Here is a 23,350-nt window from a genome sequence, read left to right on the forward strand (position 1 = left end):
TGGGATTTTCCAGGCAAGAATACTGCAGTGGGTTGCCATTTCCTCCTCCAGGGGATTGTCTTGACCCAGGGATTGAACCCATGTCTCCCGCATCTCCTGCATTGGCAGGCGGATTCTTGACCACTGAGTCAACTGCAGAATAAGTAGAACTACAGGAGGTATGAGTCTGACCCATTTAGACCCAGAGCCCTCCCACTTCAACTGACCTCTGAAGTCTGGAAGCAGACTTCTGCTTTGGAGCTGAGCTGAGGGGTAGAAACTAGGACTCTAACTGAATAAGTCCCTTTCCTGCCCAGATCTTACACATCCCTGCTTGGCCCAGTACTTCAGTAGAGCCTGAAGTCAGGCAGGTTGATTCCTCCAATTCCATTCTTCTTTCTCAAGATTGCTTTGGCTATTCGAGGTTTTTTGTATTTTCATACAAATTGTGAAATTATTTGTTCTAGTTCTGTGAAAAATACCATTGGTAGCTTGATAGGGATTGCATTGAATCTATAGATTGCTTTGGGTAGTATACTCATTTTCACAATATTAATTCTTCTTGGCACAGTACTTCAATCACTCCTCTGGCATTTGTTTGCTGTCCCCTATTGCCAAATAGCAAGATGGTGACAATGCAAGTGGCACACAGCTAGGGCGTCAAGAGCCTGAGGGAGGTGACATAGTGTAGTGGGCAAGAACTCACACTTTTCGTGCCTGGTCTGAATTTGGACTCTGGCTCTGCTACTTATATTGGTCAAGTTCCTTCACCTCTGTAAGAAACAACTCTCCCTATCTTAAATGAGGAAAAGAGCTACACCTGATTCATGTGGCTTGCATGAGGATTAAACCCAACAATATGTGTAAAGCTGTTAGTGCAGTTTGTGGAACATAAGCAATGTAGCTATTAATACTGTTGTTGTTATTGGTGTTATTATGATTATATCAACCTTCCCCTCATAAGAAAGGTCAGTCTCAGTATTTTTTAAAATTTTAGTGTAAACTAAGAAAATCCTTACACAAAAGACTTTAAATAATTACAGCAATGCTTTCTCTCTGCTCCTCCTCCTATCCATATACCCCCACCACTTCACTTGACTTTTTTCCTCTTTACCTTCCTTTGGAATGACTCAGGTGAAATACTTTTCATAAGGGGAAAAGATTTCTTGAGAACATATACTCACCCTTTGCCCCAACTAACTATCACTGTAAACACCCCTCCCCCACCTACACACACATATACACAAACACATGCATACACACACACATACAAACACACACATTCCTCTCTCCCTGTGATAAGAGAATCAAATTCAGGCCTCCTGCCTGGAACTGCAGAACATTACCATCAGGCTGGTCCATTAAATATCATTTGAAAGTCAATTTTATCCCAGAGTGGTAAGTAGTATGCGTGCTTATGTCTTCATCTACCTTAATTAGGAAAAGCAATTTGCTGCACATTTCTTAAGAAAAAGAAAAAAAAAAAGCTGATCAAATTTGAGCTCCTGATAGATTGAAACAGCGTATGTTGTGGTGGTGGTACAAAGATGTGAAACCACTTCCCACATCTAAATTATGGCTTGGTCTAAAAACAGTCCAGCCTTATGACTCGTGTGTTTTCTAAGTAACTTGCGCAATTGCCCGTAATTATGGAAATAGGGGCTGTCTCCTGAAAGCCAGCCCCTCCTCATTCTGTTTCTCGACCCAGAATAGAAAACTCCATTTTGAGACTATCACTTGAGATGTTTCCACTCCATCATATTTTCTGCGATTCTCTACCATTAACAATCTCAAGACCATTTTCACACATCTCCTTTTGCCAAAATGGTTGGAGTGTCTGAGAAGCTATAGTTCTGTTGAACGTAGGTGTCTGCTTTTCTCATTTGTTTCTTTTAACTAGGCCAGACCAATTTTAACTTACAGGGGTGCTTCTGACTTGAATCCTCCTGAAATTCTGGCCTGGGAGTGTCAGCAGCGCTGCAGGGATGAGCCTGTAAGAAGTCTTTGTGTTTGAGGAACTAAGCAGTCTCTTAAGAGGGCACAACCCCGGAGAGAAAGATGAGTCAGGGAGGAAGCAGCCAGGCCTAGGGAGACTGACCCAGTAAGAGAATTCCAAACTTGAGAAGGAGGAGGTGTGATTATGACTACATGTCTTGTGCTCAGTGGCACTCTATGCTGACCCCTGTGTACCTCTGAACTCACATCTGGGTCCTGTTGAGAGATGAGCTGTTATTCCCCTCCCACCCCCTCAATATTCAATTTGTCATACAGCAGCCAGATTTTCAAGTCATAAATCAGATCATGGTACTCCTTTGCTTAAAAACCTTCTATGGCTTTCCACTCGATGCAGTAGTAAATAAAACTCCCCTTGTGAGAGCTTACAAGACTCTACCTAAGCAGCTTCTGTCTGCTTCTCCCACTTCCTCTTGTGCCTCTTCCCCCTTTGCTTTGTTTGTTTCAGCCACAGGGCCTTCTTTCTTATCCTAGCCAGGCCCATTCTCACCCTACTGCTTCTATATTTGCTTTTCCTTCTGTCCTGAATACTCTTGCCTAGAGGATACCTTCTCATCCTCCAGGTCTCAATTTAAGTATCACCTCCTTATATTGTCCTTTTCTGAGCCCCATAAGTGACAGCTCTTCTCATGCCCCGTAACTCTCTCACATCATCTTTCTTGTGTTATTCTTAGCCCTTATCACAGGCAGACATGATTTTGTTTGGTAGCTAATTTATTGTTTGTCTCTTCCTTCTGAGGACAGGACCCAAGTTCAGCTTCCCTTTCAGAAGCAAAGCCCAAAACAAGTGTTAGGTGCATGGACTTTGTGTTCAAAGACAGAGCTCCCCTAAGTATTACAGAAATAAAAAGGTTTAATATACGAATCAGGGCTTGCCTGAATAGGGGAGAATCCAGAAGAGTAAAGGTCAATGAGACTGAAGCTGCAAGGTCAGGGACACTGACACTCATATCTCAGCCTGTAGCAAAGCACCAACATAGTTGGTTCTCAAGTGTTCTCGGAAACTCTCCTATCTGGCTTCCATAACTCTCCAAGGATAGCCTTTTCTAAACTTATTTCTTTCCAGTTCCACCCAGGTTCCTCTCACTGGCAAATTCTAACTTGCCCCCGGGGTTAAACTGGGTTGACGCCTGTGTGAAACTGCTGGCTACAGCCATGACTGTGATTAGAAATGAGGCTGACTGGATAGAAGGTGCCTGTCACTGGGAGTCTGCAGGGTGCTTGGTGTATCATAGATGCTCAGTAAGTGCTTCCTGAGTGATTGATTGACACGAGGGCCAGAAATGAAAACAGCTGTGACACTGAGTTTGGGAACCCAGTGGCACAAAAGCCACATTACTATGGGATCCCTCTAATAGAGGGTACCTTGAAAGTTTGAGAGGCAGTCTCCATCTATTGGTCCAGACACTGGGCTCTACCAGCATGTAAAGGTCTTGGGCGTTAATGGTGGTGATAGTGGGAGGTAATAGAAAAATATGGCTCCCAGTGAGGAGTCGTGGATAGGCACAGGGATATCTGAGTAAACTTGTTCAGGAGCACATGTGAGACACCTCAGGGACCTTCTAGAACTACTACAGATAAGGGCAGGGGTGAGTGAAACCTTTGCTATTATATGTGATGTAAGTTTATCAGTACTACTGGCTTGGCTAAAGGAAACCCAAGTAAAAATATTTGCCAAAAAGAAAAAATGTGTCATGAACAGAGCACCCACAAGGATGGGGTACATCACTGAAAAATTTAGAATCTCCTAGAATAGCCTGGTTGCCTACAGGATTCTATTAGCCAGTGAGAAGCTGAACTGGCCAGGAGGGGAGAGGAGGATATGACTTTGTTTTAATGGTGTCATTCTTGTATCTGTTGATAGTGTGGCCATGAAATTCAGCATGAATCCATGGGCCAAGGGCATGCAGGAAATCGAGTGGTAGACAGATGGATTAGAATTTAAATCAAGCAAGCAGACCAAAGCACGAATGGTGTAAAGGGCAGTGCATTAACCCCCCTAAACCTCTATGTAGTAAGTATGAGCCTGCTGAGGTCTGGAGGATAGTTAATGAGTTTGACAAGTGCTAGTCCATGAATTCCATAATGGAAAGTGATGCTGTTCCCAGTTATTCAGATAAGATTTTTATAAACCTCTAGGTAGTGTATAGCAAGTTTAATTTTCAGCTTTTACTTGAGTCCTCCTGGGTATGAAGACTGGTCTTCATAACTTTGAATATGCTATTTCTATGTTTAGTCATTCAACAAATATTTGTTGAGATCTTACTATGTACCAAGCAATGAGCTGAATACTAGGGATGTACTGGGGAAGAAAACAGGGCTGACATCACACATTTGTCCAAAAAGAAATGAAAGCTAAACAGATATTTCTCCAAGGAAGACATACGGATGGCAAAAAAACACATGAAAAGATGCTCAACATCACTCATTATCAGAGAAATGCAAATCAAAACCACAATGAGGTACCATTACACGCCAGTCAGGATGGCTGCTATCCAAAAGTCTACAAGCAATAAATGCTGGAGAGGGTGTGGAGAAAAGGGAACCCTCTTACACTGTTGGTGGGAATGCAAATTAGTACAGCCACTATGGAAAACAGTGTGGAGATTCCTTAAAAAGCTGGAAATAGATCTGCCATATGACCCAGCAATACCACTTCTAGGCATATACACTGAGGAAACCAGATCTGAAAGAGACACGTGCACCCCAATGTTCATCACAGCACTGTTTATAACAGCCAGGTCATGGAAGCAACCTAGATGCCCATCAGCAGACGAATGGATGAGGAAACTGTGGTACATATACACCATGGAATATTACTCAGCCGTTAAAAAGAATTCATTTGAATCAGTTCTAATGAGATGGGTGAAACTGGAGCCCATTATACAGAGCGAAGTAAGCCAGAAAGATAAAGACCACTACAGTATACTAACACATATATATGGAATTTAGAAAGATGGTAACGATAACTCTATATGCAAAAAAAAGAAAAAGAGACTCAGATGTATAGAACAGACTTGTGAACTCTGTGGGAGAAGGCGAGGGTGGGATGTTTCAAGAGAACAGCATCGAAACATGTATATCTAGGGTGAAACAGATCACCAGCCCAGGTTGGGTGCATGAGACAAGTGATCAGGCCTGGTGCACTGGGAAGACCCAGAGGGATGGGGTGGAGAGGGAGGTGGGAGGGGGGACCGGGATGGGGAATGCATGTAAATCCATGGCTAATTCATTCTAATGTATGACAAAAGCCACTGCAATATTGTAAAGTAATTAGCCTCCAACTAATAAAAATAAATGGAAAAAAAAAATAAAAAAAAAAAAAAAAAAAGAAATGAAAGCACACATCCACGTCAAGACTGGTATGCAAATATTCATCATAGTTTTTTTTCATAATAGACAAAAATAACCCAAATGTCCATCACTTGGAGAATGGATCAACAAGCTGTGGTATGTCCACTTCATGGAGTACTATGCTGATAAAAATGAATAAGCTATTGGAGCGTGCTACCACATGGATGAATCTCTAAAATATCATGTCAATGCAAAGAAGCCAGCCACAAAATACCACACACTATATGATTTCATTTATAGTGTATCATCCTGGAAAAACCATGATAGTGATAGAAAACAGACCTGTGGTTGCCAGTGAATGTAGGGGATTGATTGTTAAAGGGGCACGGAGTTACCTCAGGGGCTATTTGAAATGTTTTACATCTTGATTGTGGTGGTAGCTACATGATAAAATGCATTTAGCAAACTCTTGATGTTCTACACTTGGAGAGAAAATATTAATGTGTGTAACTTGTAGCTTAATAAACCTGACTTTAAGAAAAAGCACCACCCTCTATTCTACTAGAGGAACAGATGCTGTGCTGTGCTAAGTAGATAAGTTGTGTCCAATTCTTTTTCGACCCCATGGACTGTAGCCCACCAGGCTCCTCTGTCCATAGGGATTCTCCAGGCAAGAACACTAGAGTGGGTTGCCATTTCCTTCTCCAGAGGATATTCCTGACCCAGAGATCAAACCTGCATCTCTTCACATCTCCTGCATCAGCAGTCAGGTTCTTTAATGATTAAATGTAGAAGATGGAACAGACCTATGTGATGCCCCACAGCAATGCCCATCTGCCCCGCTCTGATATCATCTGCTACCCCCAGGGGACAGTTCCCTGTAAACATACATTCCTCTCGTGTCACAGTGTCTTTCCTCAAGTGTACACTCCATGCCTTTTCACTTTCTGTTCTGGAGCTTCTCTAATACCTTGGGCTGTTCAGGCAACAGACAAGCCACTGGCTGTTTGGATGAGTTAAGTCTCAGGCCAAACACTTCAGGTCAGTTTCTGGCATGCATTCTGTACATTTTTTCAGGGAGTTTCCCTGGAATGGAGTTCACATGACCCAAATCCACAATGGCACAAGAGGCAACCCTGACAAAACACCCTTATATTGCCTCTTCATCCTTCTATGTCTCATTCTCCCCATCGCCTTACTCCTGCTTCATGGATATCTCCTAGTACCCTTGTTTCAGGTTTTGCTTTTAAGTTGAGACATAATATAATGTTAGGTATTATGAAATCGTCTGATTCCCCTGTGGCTCAGTGGTAATGAATCCACCCGCAATGCAGGAGACACAGGAGACTTGGGTTTGACCCCTGGCTCAGGAAGATCCCCTGGAGGAGGGCATGGCAACACACTCCAGTATTCTTGCTGGGAAAATCCCCTGAACAGAGGGACCTGGCGGGCTATAGTCCATGAGGTCACAAAGAGTTGGATATGACTGAAGTGACTGAGCATGCACTATGAAGCAAAATAAAGCAAGTGGAGGAATGGAGCAATAGAAATGTTACTACAGATAAGGTCAGGAAAGATTTCTCTGAAGTGGGTGCCTCTGAGTAGAAACTTGAAGTCAACAAAGGAATGAGCTGTGCAGCTAGTTAGGGAATGAGAATTTGGGGCTGAGAAAACAGTAAGTCTAAACATGGAATATTCCAGAAATAGGAGTTCACTATAGCCAGAGCTCAGTGAGTAAAATATGAGGGCCTAGAAGTAGTAGGGCAAGATCATGTAGGATCTCACAGGCCATAAAAAGGACTATGAATTTCATTTTGAATGAGCTAAGAGACTGTTGGAGAGTTTTTGAGCTGAGGAATAAGATAATCTGACTTCTGTATTTAAAAGGACAACTCTGTGCCCTATGATACATCAGTGCTACTCCTGGGCATATATCTGAATAAAACTACAATTTAAAAAGATACAGGCACCCCTATGTTCATAGCAGCACTATTTACAATAGCCAAGACATGGAAGCAACCTAAATGTCCATCAACAGAGGAATGGATAAAGAAGATGTGCTATGTATACACAATGGAATATTAGTCAAAAAATAGAATGAAACAATGTCATTTGCAGCAACATGGATGGACCTAGAGATTATCATACCACGTGAAGTAAGTCAGAGAAAGACAAATACCATATGATGTCACTTATATGTGGAATCTAAAACATGGCACAAATGAACCTATCAGTGAAACAGAAACAGACTCATAGACAGAGAACAGACTTGTGGTTGCCAAGGGGGAGGGGAATAAGGGAGGGAAGGATTGGGAGTTTGGGGTTAGCAGGTACAAACTACTGTATACAGAATGAATGAACAACACGGTCCTACTATATAGCACAGAGAACTATATATAATATCCTGTGATAAACTATAACGGAAAAGAATATGAAAAAGAATGTGTGTGTGTATGTGTGTGTAGAACTGAATCACTTTGCTGGGCAACAGAAATTAACAACATTGTAAATCAACTATGTTTCAATAAATTAAAAAAAAAATAAAAGGACAATTCTGGCAACTGTGCTACAAGGAGATTGTAGGGGTCAATGGTAGACATGGGGGGAATAATCAAGAGCCTCTTCAACTGTGCAAGTAAAAAATGATGGCAGATGATTCCCTTGTGGTAGTGGTAACTTCTGCTGAGAAGTGATTAGATTCTGAATATATTTTGTAGGTATAACTGACAGGATTTGAAGATGGATTGAATGCAGGGTTTAAGAAAAAGGAGATGACTTGGGGTTGATATCAAGATTTTTGTCCTAAGTTATTTGAATAAGGGTATTCTCTTCTGCCTTGTGGAAGACCCCAGGAGGAACAGGTTTTGGTGAGAAAAATAGGGATTCTGGTTTTGAGAAGCCTAGCTGACATCCAAGAAAAGATGTTGAAGCATGTGTGTTCAGTCATGTCTGACTCTTTGCAACCCCATAGATTGCAGCCCGCCAGGCTCCTCTGTCCATGGGATTTCTCAGACAAGAATATTACAGTGGGTTGCCATTTCCTCCTCCAGGGGATCTTCCTGACCCAGGGATCAGACCTGGGTCCCCTGCACTGGCAGGTGAATTCTTTACCACCGAGTCACCTGGGAAGCCCAGATGTTGATGAGGCAATGGGAGAAACAAGCAGAGGATTCAGTGACTCATCAAGGCTTGAGGTTTAAATATGGGAGTGAAGCTCTCAGCAAACAGATGATACTTAAGTTCCTGAGATTCAAGATGACAGCACATAGGGAATAAGTGTGGACAGAGAAGAGAGGAAGTCCCAGCACTGAATGCTAGATCACACCAATATTTAAAGGTCAGGAAGAGGAGGAGTAGCCAGTAGAAGAGACTAAGAATGAACATCAAGAAAAGCAGGAAGAGATCCAAGGGGGTGTGTGGCATCTGCAAGGCCGAGAGAAGACAATGGTTTCAGAAGGAGAAATGGGGCTGATGGGTTGAATTCGGGTCTGAGAATTAGTCTTGAACTTGTCAGGGTCATTGGTGACCTTGAGAAATGCAATTTCAGTGGGATGGGGAGGATGAAAGCCTTGTTCGAGCAAACTCAAAAAAGAAAAGAGAAGGAAGTAAAGAGAACAGAAGTAACTCTTCAGTTTTGCTGTACGAGGGAGTATAGAAATGGGGCAGTGCTTGAAGGTGGATGGAAGATTGAAGGAGGTTTTTGTTTTATCTGATTTCTGATACCACAGGAAGTTTGCATGCTGATGGGAAGCTCTAGAAAGGTGGGCAAAATTAATGATGTGGGAGGGAGCAAGAGAGAAGTCTTGAGTAGGCTGGAGGTGGGGGGAGTCCAGTTCACAAACAGATGGTTTTGGCTTTACACAGGAGCATGGGCAGTTTATTTACTGTAGCAGGAGAGAAGAAGGGGCATATGGTCACAGATGCAGAGAGGCTGAGGCATTTGATGGGGGAGGGTATGGAAGTTCTCTTTTGACGACTTCTTTTCTCAGTGAAAAAGTCAGATCATTAGCTGAGACTGAAGATGAAAAGTAGAGGCTGGACATTTGAGAAGAGATAGAGAGGAAGAGCTGTTTTAGAGACAGAAGGAAAAGACTGACTACGGAAAAGTCAGACTCTTGGCAGCTTCACAGACCTACTTGAAATCGGTGCTCATGAATTTAAAGTGAGACCAGTCATCATGGAGGTGCCTCAACTCCTTGTGTGGCAGGTGTCGGGGAAGTGGAGCGGTGGATTTCAACAGCACTGGGCTGTGAAGGAAGGAGAGATCTGTGAGGGACTGATGGGACTGAAGTGGTGAGAAAGGGGATGGGTATTATGATGGGATCAAAGCCAGGTGAGGAAGGAGCTGAGACCAGAAGAGTACTACAGGGAGTGGGAAGTTGCTAGGATCCATGGATAAATAAGAACTCCTGGCAAGACAGGAGAACTGTTAGGGTTGGGGGATTAGAGAGAGTGATGTGGAGAGCTAGAAGGTGATAGCTGGAGAGAGGAACACATAAAACTGAGGTTAGGTTGCAAACAAAGTCATTGGTGAGGACCTGGTCTAGGATGTGACCACAGGAATGAATGGCTTAGATAGGGCAGGACATATCCTTGGAGGAGAAAGGGTCAGGGATCTGAGAAGCTAGAGAGTTGGAAGGATCATCTATGTTGAGTATTGAAATCACCAAGAATTATGATAGTTGCAGTGGCAGAGAGGTTAAATAATTCAAAGAAAAATAGGTGACTAGATGTGTAAATGACAGCAACAAGGCGTTTTTCATACTCTAACATGTACTGCTTATTATTTTGAATATTGTTTTTTCTTCCAACCTCTTCCCACCCTGTTCCCAACTAAGGATGCTGTCAGTGAACACAAGAAAGTGTCCACGTTCAGACTATTTCTGTAGCTAAGCTAGTGCTTAGCCTAGAGGTGTTGGTTACTAGATTGACAGAGAGTGCAGGACCTTCTTTCCTCAGATGGCTTCTGGAATTTCTGAAACATATGTCCAGATGTGCTTCAGCTGTCATAGCAACCACATTTCTAAAGATAGTGCAACCAAGTCAACTCTCAATTACTGGTTATGTTCAGAGCTCAATTAAACCAGGTGAGAGTTTCTTCAATTGACCATAGGTGTGGACAAAAGATTGAGCCTGAATAAAACTTGGAGAGCCCCTTGGACAGCAAGGAGATCAAATCAGTCAACCCTAAAGGAAATCAACCATGAATATTCATTGGATGGACTGATGCTGAAGCTCCAATACTTCGGCCACCTGATGCGAAGAGCCAACTTATTGGAAAAGATCCTGATGCTGGGAAAGATTGAGGGCAGGAGGAGAAGGGGACAACAGAGGATGAGATAGTTGGATGACATCACTGACTCAATAGACACGAGTTTGAGCAAGCTCTGGGAGATGGAGAAGGACAGGGAAGCCTGGTGTGCTTCATGGGATCACAAAGAGTTGAACACAACTGAGCAACTGAACAACAAAAATGGGAAGCAGTCAGTGTTGTCCCTGATGATTTTCAGTCTCACTGAAAACTTCAGGGCCCAGTTCTCAATCACTGGGGTCTATCACTGTATCACTGTGTTATTTCTGCTAAAGCAGTGAGTTTCAAATGTCAGACAATGACAGTAACCTTGGGGAGCTGTGCAAACTATTAATCCCTGGTCTTTGCTCTCATTAAAACAGATTCACTGGGGTAAGGCCCAAGAATCAACGTTTTCCAGTGCTTCTCAGCTGCTTTTCAGTAGCTCAAATTAAGAAGGCCTGCACTAAAGTGGTGGTTGGCAAGGTTGGACCTTTTCCAGGTGTTTTTATATCTTAACAGTGACCTCTTTAATGGGGTCCAAAGGAGCAGGTGGCTAATGGTAGAATTTGGGACACCTGTCAAGATCCTATTAAGAAGCAGAGGGCTGTTAAATTTTGTGAGTCAAGATAAAGTGCAAGAGAAGATGTTACCATGTGCAGTCAGATTTCAATGGTCTAACATGTGGTTCCAGGAGCAGCCACAGAAGGATCACCTAGGAGCTTATGGGAGGTTCAGTTTAGTTCAGTTCAGTCACTCAGTCGTGTCCGACTCTTTGTGACCCCATGGACTGTAGCATGCCAGGCTTCCCTGTCCACCACCAACTCCCAGAGCTTACTCAAACTCATGTCCATCGAGTCAGTGATACCATCCAACCATCTCATCCTCTGTTGCCCTCTTCTCTTCCCGCCTTCACTCTTTCCCAGCATCAGGGTCTTTTCAAATGAGTTGACTCTTCACATCAGGTGGCCAAAGTATTGGAGTTTCAGCTTCAGCATCAGTCCTTCCAATGAATAGTCAGGATTGATTTCCTTTAGGATGGACTGGTTGGATCTCCTTGCAGTCCAAGGGACTCTCAAGAATCTTCTCCAATACCATAGTTCAAAAGCATCAATTCTTTGGCACTCAGCTTTTATAGTCCAACTCTCACATCCACACATGACTACTGGAAAAAACCATGTCTTTGACTGGATGGACCTTTGTTGGCAAAGTAATGTCTCTGCTTTTTAGTATGCTGTCTAGGTTGGTCATAGCTTTTCTTCCAAGGAGCAAGCGTCTTTTAATTTCATGGCTGTAGTCACCATCTGCAGTGATTTTGGAGCCCTCCAAAATAAAGTCTGTCACTGTTTCCATTGTTTCCCCATCTGTTTGCCATGAAGTGATGGGACCAGATGTCATGATCTTAATTTTCTGAATGTTGAGTTTTAAGCCAACTTTTTCACTCTCCTCTTTCACTTTCATCAAGAGGTTCTTTTGGTCTTTTTTACTTTCTTTTGTTCTTCTTTGCTTTCTTCCATAAGGGTGGTATCATCTGCATATCTGAGGTTATTGATACTTCTCCCAGCAATCTTGATTCCAGCTTGTGATTCATCGAGCCCAGCATTTTGCATGATGTACTCTGCATATAAGTTAAGTAAGCAGGGTGACAATATACAGTCTTGACGTACTCCTTTCCCAATTTGGAACCAGTCTGTTGTTCCATGTCCAGTTCTAACTGTTGCTTCTTGACCTGCATACAGATTTTTCAGGAGGCAGGCCAGGTGGTCTGGTGTTCCCATCTCTTTAAGAATTTTCCATAGTTTATTGTGATCCACACAGTCAAAGGCTTTGGCGAGTCAATGAAGCAGAAGTAGATGTTTTTCTGGAACTCTCTTGCTTTTTTGATGATCCAATGGACATTGGCAATTTGATCTCTGGTTCCTCTGCCTTTTCTAAATCCAGCTTGAACATCTGGAATTTCACGGTTCATGTACTGTTGAAGCCTGGCTTGGAGGATTTTGAGCATTACTACATTTTGAGCATACTATATTATGGGAGATGCAGATCCTCAAGCCTCACTAGAGATCTGATGAATCAGAAAGTTTTGGGTTGCTTTTTGTATGTGTTTTCACAAACCAGACTGGTGATTCTGATGCCCACTCACATTTGGGTATTACTCTTCCAGCCTGTGAGCCCAAGCTGGTGCATGCCCCTTCCAACATGAGGGGACTTGACGTAGGTTGAACTCACTCACTCTCTGGATCCCCTGACTCCCTCTTTCCAGTGCTCCAGGTTGTCAGGAGTGGGAGAGATGCTCTGTTCTGATGAATTATGCCAGGGTGTGTGGCAGTGATGGCGTCTCAGTGTTTGACACTACTGGGGCAAAGATATTTGCATAGGAGGCAGCTCTTCCACTCCCCCAAACACCCTGAACTCTCCTCAGTGGGGATCACCCCATGTTTCCTCTCAGAGAAGGTGTAGGGTAATACATTCTGATGTGTCTATACATCAAACCATCTGTTTTAACCAGGGGTTGCCTTCTGAGGAGCTTCATGACCAACTCATCTCTTGGTTTGGATTTCAGGGCTAAAAGCCACAAGCTAATACCTCCCAGAAACTGCCTGGACTATTTGACCATAGCCATCGCTTCCCTAAAGAATGTCATTAATTTAAACACTTACCTTAACACAGAAGTAAAAGTGTCCATCTATGCAAAGTCACATACAAATGATTTGGAATTACTTCCATCCACTGCCTCCTTCATTAGTCCAGAAGACAAGGGTTCCACTGAATTATACCGAACTCTTACACTGGCTGTTGATTATTTTTAAACTTGCTCTACTATTTAAAAGTAATAGAGATTGCAGTTTTATATGATCTGATTTTTATTCAGATTTGAAAGTCATTCACATCAAATTAAAATTCCTTTGGGCCCTTTAAAATGCCTGAAATTAAAGTTTATGATTTAATAACTAAAGGGTGCACAGGGAATGCAAACTGACTTTCTGAACCTTCGTAATACAGAAATTTCCAGAAGATACCCAGCCTCTCCACGTTACTCTTTCCTCCATTTAGCAGGCACAGTGGTGATGGGGGAAGATCCAGGACTGTTAGCCAAGATACTTGGGTTTCAGTCTATGCTTTGTTGAAAGTGAGTTAGTGCAAAAAAAAAGAGCCATGATATTTGACCACTTATTATCCTTGAAGGACTTAGAAAATCAGAGTGCAAGAACAAACGGGAAAAGAGGGGGGAAAAGTGTATAAAGGGCTGGTGGAATCAAACAACTCACAGAGACTGCAAACTGATGACTACTTCACACAAACAATGCCTAGTTCTAGGAGAAAGAGCTTCCTCTTTCCCTTCTCCTCTCCTATCTTCCTTTCCTCTTCCAGCTTTCTTCCCTTTATCCCACATCTCCTTCTTTCCTTCTTCCCTTCCCTCTCTTTTATCAAGCAATCTAAATAACTGAGCAAGAGTTCACTAAACATCTCTTGGTCCCAGAGGTATGAGAATTACCATCCATCCTTAGACCAGAGCTAGAGGGATGTCTTCCCTGAGTCCTGGGGCTTTAGAAAGTGTGGTTCATGAAAGTGTGGTTCATGACCCAGCATCAGCAGCATCACCCGGGAGCTTGTTAGAAATGGAGACTCAAATACCATTCCAGACTTAATGAATTGGAATGTGCATTTTTACCAGCTCCCAAGTTGATTCAGGTGCACATTCAAGTTTGGGAAACATTGTCCTCTCCTTTGACCATGTCCCTCTGCACCAAGCAGGATTCTGAAAGGCGAAGGGGATATGCCCACTCCAAACTTGTCCATTCTAGGAAACCAGAAATTCTCAGGGTTCCTGGATCCTTAAATTCCCTGCCTTAAATTCATGAGTCTGCTTCCAAGGCCTACTGCACAGCCAGTATGCATTCCTCTAAGCCTGAGAAGCACCAAGATGTGGCTGGTTGGAGGGTGGAAACAGGGAGGTCTGTGGAAGAAGACTGGCCACGCCATGCAGGATGGCTCTGTGGGTGGGAAAGGGAGGTGGTCAGGTGCCAGCTCTCTCTACTCCTCCAAATTCCAGGGTAAAACTGCAAGGAACCCCGGAATTCTAAATTCACACCCGGCCCTGCAAATTGTTATGACAGTTTATTTGTCAAGATAAGAGGAAAGAGGCTTTTTCTTTTAAACATTTGTTAGCTTGATGTATAACTTTCCAACATTCAGACGTGTGGTATGTGGGCCTCCCTTTGTACTCTTGGCTCAGTTCTGCAGATGTTAGGGGTGAGCCTGCTGGTGATGGGGTGTGAGGGGACAGCTGAGGTTTTCCAGCACAGCAGGCCCTGCTTGTCTTCTGGAGACACAAAGGGAGAGCAGCTTTGCATGCTTGGGGACTCTTCCTAAACCTTGAGGTCTTCTATTTAAGGCATTTCCTTTAGAATGTCCTTAGAGGAGTTATTCGGGCTTCCCTGGTGGCTCAGTTGTAAAGAAGCCTCCTGTCAATGCAGGAGACGTGGGTTCAACCCCTGGATCGGGAAGATCCCCTGGAGAAGGAAATGGCAACCCACTCCAGTATCCTTGCCTGGAAAATCTCATGGACAGAGGAGCCTGGTGGGCTACAGTCCATGGGGTCACAAAGAGTCGGACACAACTGAGGGACTCAACAACAACGAGAGGAGCTTTTTGTCCATCCTTTAACCAAAAATCTCTTCAAGTTCTCTCTCTCTTTTTTTTGTAAATATTTACGACATCTTTATTCGGCACTGGGTATCCCGACATTTGTTTATTACAGTTCCTTAGAAAACAAGCCAAAAAATCTGCACAAATTAATAAAAATAAAGGCCCAAGGGTCATATTCACATGGAGCTGGACCTATCAAGGCGCCACCCCAGTGTACGCACACACACGCACACACGCATGCACGCGCACGTTTGCATGGGCGCGCTTGCGCAAACACAGAGACTCGCGGCTTCAGGTGAGACATTTGTAAGCTTTGGGGAGTGTGCGCGGGGCTGCTTCCATGTTTTGGCATTTTTAGGATGCCCTCCCCGCCCCATCCCCATGAACTAAAGATGCCTGGTACAGCCAGTAAGGTAGCAGCGTGTGTGCTTGGCAGCTTTATTTTTCCTCACGGGATGTCTCAGAAAATCACCCTTCGTCTGGCAACTGGACACTGTGTTTGATTCACTCTTTCGAAGATTCAAGCTCATGTTAGAAAGTTACATTTTTCTCAAAAGCGCCTGCCCAGTACACGGTGTAGAGCACAGGTTTTCCGACTTAGCACCTTGGGTACCATCCCCGAAATTCTTAGTTGCCAACAGGGAGGCCCAGTGGTCTGGATTGTTAGCAAACACCCCGGTGATTCTGATTGTGGTGGTTGTCTGGCCACACTTGGAGAAATCCTAATATGGAAAGGAGGTGGTGTTACAGTCCCTGCGTGGTCTTGTTCTGTTTATATGCCGGGCCATGGCTGTCAATTAGCTGTACAGATGCTGGTGACTCATTAGTGGCTTGGAGCTCATGAAATCCCTGCATTTAATTTAACAAATATTTATTAGGCATCAGCTCTGTATTGGAATGTAATGGGCACTGAGAATCCACCAAAGTATAAGGTATAGCTCCAGCTATAAGGAGCCTCAATGCCTTTTCTGTCTGTTTACATTGTCAGGACTGTCATTAATGTAATTTTGGAATATCTGTTTTGTTTCATGGGTAGAGTCCTGTGTTGGAGAGAAAAAAGGAACAAAACAATACAGAGGAATGATGCAATATCTATTAGTTAAGCACAATGCATTGAATGTATCTATAGTTACAAAATATCCTGACAATCCCAACTGCAATTACAATAAATCTGTCTTAATCAAAAACCATCAATTCAAAGCCTTGCAGAAAAAAAAAATTTTTTGCACCACTAAAAATGAACTTTGAGGCTCATGTGAAAGAATTTTTAAAAAGAGTTATTACTAAGATGAAGTCTATATAGCTACAATTATGTGATAATGGGGAAGATAACCATTTAGGCTGTATTATTCGAATAAAGGAAGAAACTGTTTCTTTTTTTTTTTTTTGTTTCTAGCCATTACTCAACTTGATTATCTGTGTTGTCCCCCAAATTCCAGGTAATCGTTTTGCCTTGGCTTTCTTTGATCTAGCTTGAGTTTGGAATTAGAGATGTAAGCAATATCCTTTTTGTTAAATTCCGTGCATAGCTTCTGAGACCTAATTCATCGGCCGACATCCCTGGACAGAGCATAGAAACCCACCTGGACACTGTTGTCAAGGTTTCTCACACATACTTCACTGTGGAAGCTGTAAGCCTCTGAGGAAGGGTTTGTTAATTAAATGCCTTTTAGTCATAAGGTTTAATGAGACTGCTTTTAAGATATATTTGGGGAATTAATGGAATATCTATTTTCTTTTCACACTCTCCCCTACCAAATACATATACACACTCCAGTCCTTGACTTCTAGCTCAGAAAAATCAAAGCTGGGTTTGTGATTTATTCTCAAACTGGAGTTAATGATTAAAAACCCCTCCCAGGGCCTCCCAGGCTGAAGTCTGGGGATGAGGGATTCTGCCTGTGTTCACTTGGAGAAGGAGGAAAATTTCACATTTACAGAAGTGCACCTACACTGTGGAAAAATCTTCCACTCTTGTCTGAGAACTGCCCAACTCCTCAGTTCTCCACTCTCTGCCTCCCCTCCTGCTACTTTTCTTACCTCGATTCAACACTCAGAAGAGACCCAAGTGGCCTTCAGCTGAAATTCTGACCCCCAAAGCAGATTTCAGATGCGGGCACCATCTTGCTTTGGGGGCTGTGAATTACAGCCACATTTGACCCTTACCCCTACAGAAGGGCCTCTCTTTTGAATGCTCTGGGCCATGCACTGTCTTATGACACCAGTCAAGTTCTCTGGGGTTTCAAGTGTGGGGCCCTGAAAGGAGTCCCAAGCCTGGCGTCTTCTCTGCTCTTTCGTTGATAGGAGATCACTTTGATGCATCAAAGTTTCTGAGTCAGGAAAGCCCATTCTTGGGCCACCTGTCTGGACATGTGAGCTTCCTACACCATGGCCTATGACTGACTCAGGGAGGCAGTGGGGCAGCTCTTCACTTTGCACCACAGGCAGCCTTTTCCAGGTCACACCTGCCAACAAGGCAGCCTAGAGGGTGGTTTGGAAAGTAGCAAAAGGTGAAAAGGCAGCAGGCTGAACCAAATGTCCCAGTTCTTCTCTTTCTCCCACCCCTGATGACTTGTGTTTTCTCCCAGACAGCTGCCATTTTGGTCTTCCAGCCACTCTTAAGAATAGAATTGTGCAGCTTCAGGCCAGGGCAACTTCTCTGTATGTCAGAGGTGAGGGGAAATGAAAAGGATTCTGGACTAAGTGCCACCTCTCTGAGAAGTCACGCAGCCCTGTAGCAAGTTGAGGGGGGGGGGTGTGGTTTATGTGGGGTGGGGGAGGGATGTGAGTTGGAGATGGGAGAGGGTCCAATCTAAAGTCAACAAAATCCAATTGTTCCTCCCTCAATTCTTCACTCTCTTGTTTTCCTAATCTGTACACACACACACTGTCCCAGGGCAGAAATTCTTTCCACAGTACCCCTTGGTGGTGGTCATTCAGACCCTGCTTAAATGCTTCTACCCACGGGGATCTCATTTTCTTGTGAGATTGCTCCTTATAATCCTGTATACTAATATCCCAGATCCCCGCTTGTAGGCAATGGGTTTAATGGCATGAGCTCAACCAACCCAGCCCCTCTGAGGAGCACTGGCTTAGACTAAAGAGGCTTTGACCTTTAAGATGAAGTGGTGAACCCAGTTGTCCCTGGATTCAGGCCATACCACTCTCTGGCCTCAGATAGCCATTAATTCTTCAGTGAGCCTAATGCTATAACCTTTGAGTGTTTAATGTAAACAACTTTTTTGTGCTTTAAATGCTGCAACCACAGTTGCTTCTTGTTTGTGCTAAAAGTCGTGTTCTCCTTGTATTGGGTCCAAGTGGCCCAGGTAGAAAGTCTTGAAGAAACTGAAGAAGAGGTGCATTTTCAAATGAAATGAAGGCAGATGGAAGCTGGAGTCATACAAAGGACATTCGAGTTGGATTTTCCCAGAGAGACTTCAAGACTGTAATACCCATTTGCCATGTTTTATGTTTAATCTTCCTCAGGCGTTTGTTTTGCTCCATTCCCCTCTAGGCTGTCTCAGCTGTTGTTCACGGATGGTACTGAGGATGTTTCTACTGCAAAGTTTGATCAGCTAGAGCTCTTTCCACGTGTCAAAACACCCAGCTTCAACTGTCTTGTGGGAAAACTCGAGAAGGTACTGGTTTACCTAATGGAGGAGTTCAGGGTGGGGGCTGGGTTTAGGTAGAGCTTGATTCAGAGGCTCCAGGGCTGTCACCAAGAGGCACTGCTCTCTGGAGACTCAGCCTCGCTCTCCTCCATCCATCGGTTCACTTCTCAGATTTCACAAGGTGGCAGGGCACTGGCAGTGGCTTCTCACTATTTTCTCAATTGCACATCTTGTTAGTCCAATCAGAGGGGGACTTGATACTTTGACAGGAGCTCCCAGCATGTGATTCCCCCTCTCTTTCTGTTTTCTACACCCTGGTGTGAGAGGTGGAGCCCACCTAGACCGTTTGTACTTCACCTCAACAGAGGGATCTCTACCCAAGCCTATCTGGATTGTTGTTCAAAGAGGAGCTGACAGATCCTGGGAGGGAGATTGAACATGTGTATAGTAGGGGCAGCTTTCAATTTTCTTCTTGGGCGATTCTGCCCCCTCAGTGCAACTCATTTATACATCAACATGGGAAACAGACAGCATTGGAAGTGGTGGCTTCAAACACAAGAGGAATAAGATACCAAGGATAGTTTTGAAATTAGTGCCAATACAAGGAGGGAGATAGAGGAAATTCTACTCTGGGTGGTGGGAGAGGAGGAAGCTGAGAAGAGTCAGAGGATACAATGTAAAAGTGGTTTGGCCACAGTATCCTCCAAAACTGTAATAGTGATAAGAATAACAATAACAATAACAGGAATACTTTGCAATAATGCATATTGAGCATAATGCTGGACAGAACTTTACATGTATTAACCCATTTAATACAAGTACTTTACATGTATTAACTCATTTAATCCACACAACAGCCCTATAAGTCAAAACAGTTATTATTATTATCATCCCCATTTTATAGATGAGAAAATCAAGGCCCAGAGAAGTTAAGCAACTTGCTTAACTAGTAACTTGCCCCACAGCTAGTAAGTGGCACAACTAGGATTTCAACTCCGATAGCTCTTAACCCGGGCTTCCCTGGTAGCTTAGCTGGTAAAGTATTCACCTGCAATGTGGGAGACCTCAGTTTGACTCCTGGGTCGGGAAGATTCCCCTGGAGAAGGGATAGGCTACCCACTCTGGTACTCATGGGCTTCCCTGGTGGCTCAGATGGTAAAAAATCTGCCTATAGTGCAGGAGACCTGGGTTCAATCCCTGGGTTGGAAAGATCCCCTGGAGGAGGGCATGGCAACCCACTCCAGTATTCTTGCCTGGAGAATCCCCATGGACAGAGGAGCCTGGCAGGCTGCGGTCCATGGGGTCCCAAAGAGTCAGACACAACTAAGCGACTAAGCACAGCACAGCTCATAATCCCCACATTATAGTGTCCCCAGTGAATGGCATTATTCTGGTGGCTCCAGGGACAGGAATATAGCTGAAGAAGTGGCTTGAGTCATTCTCTAGAGCTGGCAGCATAGCAGACTCAGAAGAAAGGCATAAGAGACTTCATTTATTCTTCACAGGGGTAAAAAAGATAATTATGCCCCATACAATACAATAAAGTATCAAGATTGCTGTCTAATAGGAGGAATGTCAGGAAGTGCAGGGTGTGGTTTAACTCTCAGTGTTCTGCCAGGCTAGCCCCTGACTGTAAGTGGTAAGTGTGACTGTGGGCAAGTCATTTAACCTCTCGGTTCCTCAGTTTCCTTTTCTGTGAAATAAGGATGACTGTGCCTTGTCTCCCTTGTTGTATCATTATGGAGATTAGACAAGATAATGTGAGATGAAACACTTTGTATAGCGAACTTGCAGTCATAATTATGCTTTCTATGGGCACTTAAAACCTTATTTGCAGTAATTTATGGCATTGTCATTGGGGTACTTTTATTAAAGAAAAGTTCGCTTTTCTAAAGAGTATTATATATTATCTTCCAGAAATAACTTACATTTCAAAAATTACATATTCAGTGTAGATAATTTCAAAAACAAAAATGAATATAAAATGAAGAAAACAATAAAATTGCTCGGAAAAATCTACTCAACGTTTTGGTTAATATTTGTTTCAGTTCAATTTCTATGCCTATCTATGCTTTTTTTAAAACCTAATAATGTTTCAGTTTAATATTTTATCTTACATATATACAGCCTTTACTCTTTTGTAACCTACTTTTCCCTATTGAATTTATTAAGAATATATTTCCTTGTCATAAATCTTGTATAACAGTGACTTCTAAATGTTTTGACCATGATCCATAGTAAAAAAAAAAACATTTACATCACTACTCAGTAAACACACACACACATGCACACACTCATACATATAATTGCCTGATACTTGCCATTAGTGTGTATGGTGTAGTCTGTTATTTTCTATTTCATATTAAAATGAAATTGTATAGAATAGATGGAATACAGTGTTTCATGATTTACTTATAGATTCTATGACCCACATTTAGATCACAATTTGTAGTTTAAAAAATTTGTGGAGATATACCATAGGATATGGTATAGGATTTGTGGAGATATACTGTAATTATTTAACAGATCTCCTATTAACTTCTATATATTTTAAAATATCTTGCCATTTATTCTTTTGTTCATTAAATTGTTCAATAAATATGTATGAAGTGCCTACTATGTACTGTTCTAGGTGCTGGGGACACAGTGGCAATCTAGTAGGATAAGGTCCCCATTGGCACTGCACTTACTATCTATGGGAAGCAGGAAAATAGGCAATATACATATCTACAGACCAGGAAACACCAAGATAATGTGATGGGGAATGATGGAGAAAGAACTATTTTAGGTGATGGTCAGGAAAGTTTTCTCGAAGGGGTGGCATTTAAGCTGGTATTTCAGTATCTAGAAGGTATCGGTTTTTTTAAAAAAAATTATGTATCTATTTTATTTAGTTATTTTTAGTTGTGCTGGGTCTTCCTTGCTGTGTGGGCTTTCTCTAGTTGCGGTGAGCAGGGAACTACTCTTCATTGCAGTACATGGGCTTCTCATTGCAGTGGCTTTTCTTGTTGTGGAGCATGGGCTCTAGGGCACACAGGCTTCAGGAGTTTCAGCTCCCAAGCTCTAGAGCACAGGCTCCATAGTTGTGGCACATGGGCTTAGTTGCTCCTTGACACGTGGTATCGTCCTGGACTAGGGATTGAACCTGTGTCTGCTGCATTGGCAAGCAGATTCTTATACACTGTGCCACCAGGGGAGTCCTCGAAGATATTGTTGAACTGCATCTTGAAAAGATTTGGTGTAGGAGAATTTAGGCTGGGAGGACAGGTAGCAGAAAGACCCAAAGATGGTCAAGAGCCTGGAATGTTTCAGGATCAGGAGGATGGCCAGTGAAACCCCATAAAAGTGAACGAGGTAGAAGAGCGAGGGTCATAAAGGTTGAGGTTAAAAAAGTTGGCAGGGGTCAGATCATCCAGGACTTTCTGTTGCAGACGTGCTCTGTCTTTGTTTACATCCACAGGTATGTCTTGAGGGAAAAGCTTGAGAAGCATCTTGACTAGCAACAGCTGTGAACAAGGAACATTGGGTGGTAGGGAGAATGAAAAAGTGACATTTTTCTGAATGAAGGCTTCCGTATGAAAGAAGATCCAAGTTTTGTTGGAGGAGCATGGCCTTGGCACAGCACCTTGTACACCTTTTTGGGGAGATTTTAATCTCCCAGAAAAGAGGATCTTTGACTAATGTACTGCCATGTCCTCAACACCTAGCACAATGCTTGACCCACAGTAGGTGTTCAATGAATGTTTGTGAGGCAAACAAGTAAGTAAATGACATCTCTCACTCCCAGGCACATAAGCAAAGGATAGAGGCAATTTGTGACAATTTTACATGTTCTTGTAGTGTGACCTGCTAATCCTCATGCTAACAGAGGAGAAAGGCCCTCCATGTGGTGAAGGGAGAGTATTTCTTTAGCTCCTTCCTGGTGAAGTCACAAATTCTCTCTCAGAAGGTATTATTTATTTTACTTGGTCTTTTTTTTTAAATTTTATTGAAATGGCATGACGACTCACCAGCTGTTTTTTTTGCAGTGAAAAAAGATAACACATTGTGATTGCCAGAAACAGATGTTGAAGAGGGCTGGAAATTTGATTTTTCCACATCAGGGACCCTGTTGTTCATTGAAAAAAATTGACAGGGTTATTGAAAGCTAGACTGTTGGTTTCTTTGAGGTTGTTCACTCATTTTGTTGAAAAAGGGATGGTGGAAATTGCAAGAAAAACAGACGAGCCCTGGAAGAGCCGCTTTGGCTCTGAGTGGCTCCCCGAAACTTAGCCTTCCCCTGCCCTGCTTACTTGTTGCCATCATCAACCTGTGCCCTGGGTAAACATGGAGGAGGCAAACAGAGACATTTTATTCTGGTGGTTAATGAAAGCCTCTCTTAATTGTCTTCCAATTTCAGAGTAAATAGCCTGGTTTTTTGGAATATAGAAAACATTCCAGAAAGCAGTGCTGGGAAGAATATGACAAATAGGGAAGAGATCTCTGAGAGAGCAACATAATACTTCCTTCCCTA

Source organism: Odocoileus virginianus, chromosome X (assembly GCF_023699985.2).
Source record: "Odocoileus virginianus isolate 20LAN1187 ecotype Illinois chromosome X, Ovbor_1.2, whole genome shotgun sequence".
NCBI lineage: Eukaryota > Metazoa > Chordata > Mammalia > Artiodactyla > Cervidae > Odocoileus > Odocoileus virginianus.